Here is a 6,000-nt window from a genome sequence, read left to right as displayed (position 1 = left end):
TGGTGCTCCCTGAAAAAAATCTTTGTCCTGGACCTGGAATGGTCATGTCCATTCTCTCCTTCGCCATAAAACTCGGGCTGTCTTTTCTTTTTTCTTTTTCCTGCCTCTATTTAAATAGTGCGTCAGTTTCCATGGCAACCCCCGGAAATTGTAAATAACAACTCTGTACCTCCCAAAAAGTCTTCTCTATTTAACCCGCCTACAGTATCTTCCGTATATATATATATATATATATATATATATATATATATATATATATATATATATATATTTATTTATTTTTTTATTTTTTTTTTTTTTTTTGACAACGGGATTTTACAAAGAGAAAAGAAAAATATATACTTTATGTGGCAATGCTACAAGGTTAATGTGTCTCTTCACATTCTTTTTCATCTATTCAACTCCTTTCACCCTCATTGGAACAAGGAGATTCATTAGATGACTAAAAGCACACTCCTTGAAACTGGAAGTTACTCTCCTAAAAGTTCTTGGAGCCGAACATTTTGAAACCTCTGTGAACAGGAATGGGATCACAAGTATAAACATCCACTCCTTCATTCTTAAGCTCTGTACCAGAGACTGAAAACAACCTCAGAGAAGAAGCCTCACTTCATGAAAGGAACCTTAGTGCCTCAACTCCTTTGCCAGAAAGTGTTATGCTTTTCCTTATTTTGATGCGCACCCGAGAGAAGACATTGAGTCCACAGACTTCAGGAAACCAACTTTATTTTCATCAAAACAGGCACAGTCAGTCTTTATTCAAACAGGAGCTACCACTTTATTACACACAGAGACAGCAAATGGGCAATGACTGGGCCAGGTTAGACTGTTCCTCGCATCCACCATCTGAAAACCAGTGCATTACGCAGTGAGACTGCGAACCAGTCCCTGCTTGTGTTGATGGAGTTTCAGTGCACTGTACAGCTGAGGGAGGTTTGGGATCTGACTCCCAAGTTTGTTCACAGCAGAACGAACGAAGCTAGACTTTGACATGCGCAGACCCAGGCCAATGACAAACATCAAAAGCAAATGGCTGCAAACTAATAAACCTCCTAATGAATTGGTGGTTCATATCTTTCTGTGGGTACAGCCACTGGAGCAGAGCATGATCCATTACTCATGAAAACCATCTGCCCCAAAAGTGATAATGGGGGGGCCTCCACTGCCCACTTAATTGCTAAACATTCCTTTTCAATGGTCACATAATTACACTCCCTGGGAAGAAATGTGAGGAGATGTTCTTCACCATCAAAAAACTGGTAGAGCACCACCCTCAAACTGAAAGCACTTGCATCCATCTATAGAATGAATTCCTTAAAAAGTCTGGATTCCACAGAACCAGCAATTATGATAAAGTGGCCTTTAAATCAGAGAAGGACCTCTCACAATCATCTGTCCAGACAATGGTGCAGTTTTTTCTGTCCTTCATCAGGTCAGTGAGAGGGGCGGCCCTAGGCACGAAGTTCATAATGATTTGTCTGTAAAACCCAGCGAGTCCCAGCAAAGCACAAACCTGCCTCTATGTTTCTAGACGTGGATACGCAAGCACCTCACCCACCTTGTTCAACTGAGGTTTAATCAAACCATTCCCCAAATAGAGTTCCCCAAATAATGTGTTTCCAAATCCCCCGATTTACACTTCTTAGAGTTAACTGTCAACCCAGCCAGACTCAAACTGTCAAGCTCCACTTGTAGGGGGTCGGGGTGCGACCTCCAATCATTACTGAAAATGACCACATCATTGAGGGGCACCAACTTTACTCTGAGGCTCCCCAGAATTGCACTCATACTTGCAATCTCATTCTTTTGGTCATGACCATAGGTGAGGACAAGGATTTAAATCAACTGACAAACTGAGAGTTTTATCTTGAGACCTGGCTCCCAATTTACCACCACCCACTGGAGTACTTGTTGATCTTACATTCCTCTTTTTCTTTCACTTGTGAACAAGATCCTGTGATACATCACCTGGAAAGAGCAAACTCTTCTTTTCTGTGAGAGAACCATGACATTAGATGTGCTGATCCTCATCCCAGCTGCTTTATACTTGGCAGCAAATCTATGAAGGTAACAATCAAATGAGGGAAAGAGAACAACATTTCTCTGAATAAAGCAATGATGCTACCCTTAACCTCCTCAACTGACAGAGGTGGGTAAAGTAGCCAAAAATTGAACTCAAGTAAGAGTAGTGTTACTTCAAAATAATATTACTCAAGTAGAAGTAAAAAGTAGTCATCCAAAAAATTACTCAAGTAAGAGTAAAAAAGTACTTGGTGAAAAGACTACTCAAGTACTGAGTAACTGTTTGATCATAATAAATGATTTATTTTTTAGAAATGTAATAAGACAGACAAAAATATAAAATAATGTGCAAATTCTGTTATTTCCAAATAATAAAATAAAAAATGAGTAAAAATAAATAACATCTTTACAAAATAAAGATGCACAAATAACACAAAGTTTCAAATCTCAGTTTTCACAACAAAGCTTTTGAAGCCAATACCTAGAGTAGGTAACTTACATGTTTGAACAGTGCAAACTACTTACAGTGACAAGATATACTGTACACTGAAAGTATAATACTGCATATTCACTTGCCCTCCAAACAGCACAGCTGATAGAAAATAACATTAGAACAAGGAAGCTTGTGCACGAACAAGAAGTCTCAATTTACCTTGACTGTCTGTGTCTGTGCATGTCTGGTTAAAACCTGCTTGTTCATCACTCAGTGAAGTGATGGTTAAGCTTTAGGAGTTGGCTCTCATTTTTCATGTGTTCTTTCTTTCCCTGTCCGCTGTCTGTGAGGACTTTGTGCTGCTATGCCGCCAAAGTTTGTGTGTGGTCATGTGACTGCATGGCTACTTCTGATTTGTGAAATGGAGCCATGTGATTATTGTTGTTACGTCTGATTGATGAAACGGAGTCTTGTGATTATTTTTGCTACGTCTGATTGGTGAAACGGAGCCATGTGATTATTGTTGCTACATCTGATTGGTGAAACAGTCATGCAGTAGATCCACTGGCGGATTGTCTCTGGAAAAATATAGCGTATATAATGGAAAAAAAGTAACGAATCCAGTGTTGCTCAATGTAGCAGAATAAGAGTAGCGTTTCTTCTTCACAAATGTACTCAAGTAAAAGTAAAAAGTATGGTGCAGTAAAACTACTCTTAGAAGTACAAAATAAAGTTACTCAAGTAAATGTAACGGGGTAAATGTAACTTGTTACCACCCACCTCTGCCAACTGGACACTCTCACATTCTTATCTACACGTAAATATCCTGTGCATAAAAACCTCAAACAGGAGTGGTGACAAGATGCAGCCTTGATAAAGTCAGACATTAACCGTGAATGAATTCAACTTAAAAAGAAGTATTTATTTTCCATCATCTTGGATAGCACAGATCACAGGTGGTGCAGTGGTAGTGCTGCTGCTTTGCAGTAAGGACACTGTAGAAGATTATGGGTTCAGTTCCTCCCTGTGTGGATAGTGCTTTGAGTACTGAGAAAAGCGCTATATAAATGTAATGAATTATTTTATTATTAGCATCTCTACTACACTCCATCCATCCACAGTGCAAATCCCACCCTTGTAACCGGTTTCTTTTAGTTCAAAGATTTGCTTTGTTAAGAACTGTCAGCAGCAAGTCATAAATCTACAGTCTCCAGTTTGTAGCGAGAGCTAAATGGAGAGCTCCTTTAGTCAGCTGCGCTGAGCCCTTCCCTAACAATGTGTCCAGTGCTCCTCCTGGTGACATCAGCTAATCTCTCTCTGTCTGTCAGGCCCCATCACCTCGTGCACTACAATTTGAAAGGATAAAGGAAACTCAAAACAATTTGAGACATGCCAAATGCTGTCAATGAATCAGTTCGTCAAGTAGAAATATGAATTTCTTTGGCGAACACTCATTCCACCTCATATACCTTCACGGGCGATGTTGTTAGCCGTTACTTTTTGGTGAATTGTCTGGCCTCAGATTACAGATAACACTTGCACATCTTGAGCCAGTCTCTATTTTTATTGTAAACTCAAATGCTCTCGAAGGAAAAAAAAAACATTCTCAAACCTGCTTAATTCAGTTCTGGGGTATTAAGGTTAAGAGTCTATCCCCATAATTAGGCACAAAACAGCAGATAACTTAGTACAGATCATCATTCCATCAAAGATCCCAGTCTCATGGGGGACAATTAACATTTATCAGCTAAGCTCAATCTTCGTGTTTTAAAAATGTTATTATTTCAGCCAGGGTTTCTCCCAAGTGCTGTTTGTATATTTATTTTATTCATACTCTATGTTTCTTTATGTCAGTATGCATTCTGTGGTGTTCCTTGTGTTTTATGGGTGGTTTCCCAAGATGTGGGGCCACCTTCCCATCACCATCAAGGGACTGCCCTCAGGCCTATAAAGGCAGAAGAGAAATCACTGTCCTTTGTGGTTCATTCGTAATGTGCTCACACATTATACTGATTTCTTTGATTTTGAATTGCCTTTTGAAGGCATTGCCTTCTGTACCTTTGTGCTCCTCTGAGCTTATTTTTATTCTGAAGAGCTTTTGTTAAAATATATTTTTTATTTATCAAGATTCTCTATTTCCCTTTTCATTTCTAGCAGGGTGTGGTGTTCCTGCTGTGTTCAGTAGAGTGCAGTATGCATGGAAGGAAGGGGTGAGATGGGAATGAAGAGAAACAGGTGAAAGAGGACCATTTTGGTTGGTTGAGGTTGAGTTCTTCAATAAAAGCTTTTGAACAAAGGAGACAGCATGCTGTTTGAACTGACTGAATACACAACACAGGGGTTGTGTGCTTGGGAATTCTCAGGCTCATAATAGACAGTGATGTATTTGAGGGTTTGATTTGTATGACTGCAGTCACCTTGTTATGGCCACAATGTTTGCTTCTACAATGTAATCACTGCCACAGTATTACACCCTCTGTTAAATGTTTGTGGAATGGCTGCACAAGCGTCCAAGTGTTGGTAACCTTACTGTTTCATTTTCTACTCTGCTAGTGTATATGAAGTGCAGGGTTGTGAGAATGGTTACAGACAATCCACAGATCACCTCTAAAGACCTGTAAGAACATCTTGCTGCAGATTGTGTATCTGTACATTGTTCTACAATTCAGTGCAATTTGCACAAAGAACATCTGCATGGCAGGGTGATGAGAAAGAAGCCCTTTCTGCACTCACGCCACAAACACAGTCACTTGTTATATGCAAATGCTCATTTAGACAAGCCAGATTCATTTTGGAACAAAGTGCTTTGGACTGATGAGACAAAAATGGAGTTATTTGGTCATAACAAAAAGCGCTTTGAAGAAGAACACCGCATTCCAAGTAAAACGCCTGCTACCTACTGTCAGATTTGGTGGAGGTGTCATCATGCTGTGGGGCTGTGTGGCTAGATCAGGGACTGGGGCCCTTGTTAAAGTCAAGGGTCGCATGAATTCAACCCAATATCAATGTAGAGAAAAGCCAAGCAAAATGACACCTTTTATTGGCTAACTAAAAAGATTACAATATGCAAGCTTTCGAGGCAACTCAGGCCCCTTCTTCAGGCAAGATGTAATACAGAAACTGAAGTTTCCTGTGTTTATATCCACACACTAGGACAAGAAACAACATTAATAAATCTTTAAATGAAAACTCTTAAATGTAAAAAATTAATAGGTTCATTCAGGCTAAGATTAATTTAACAGGAGATAGAAGAAGAATGTATGGTGAAGATCTTTAGATAAGATAACTGTCCAACAAAGTCCTAGTGTGTGGATATAAACACAGGAAACTTCAGTTTCTGGATTACATCTTGCCTGAGGAAGGGGCCTGAGTTGCCTCGAAAGCTTGCATAGTGTAATCTTTTTAGTTAGCCAATAAAAGGTGTCATTTTGCTTGGCTTTTCTCTACATTCATAATGGCTAACACGATACAACAACCTAGTACTACAGACCCAATATCAACAAATTCTTCAGGATAATGTTCAAGCATCAGTCATAAAGTTGGAG

Source organism: Polypterus senegalus, chromosome 3 (assembly GCF_016835505.1).
Source record: "Polypterus senegalus isolate Bchr_013 chromosome 3, ASM1683550v1, whole genome shotgun sequence".
Lineage (NCBI taxonomy): Eukaryota > Metazoa > Chordata > Cladistia > Polypteriformes > Polypteridae > Polypterus > Polypterus senegalus.
Note: the sequence above shows the minus strand (reverse complement) of the source record.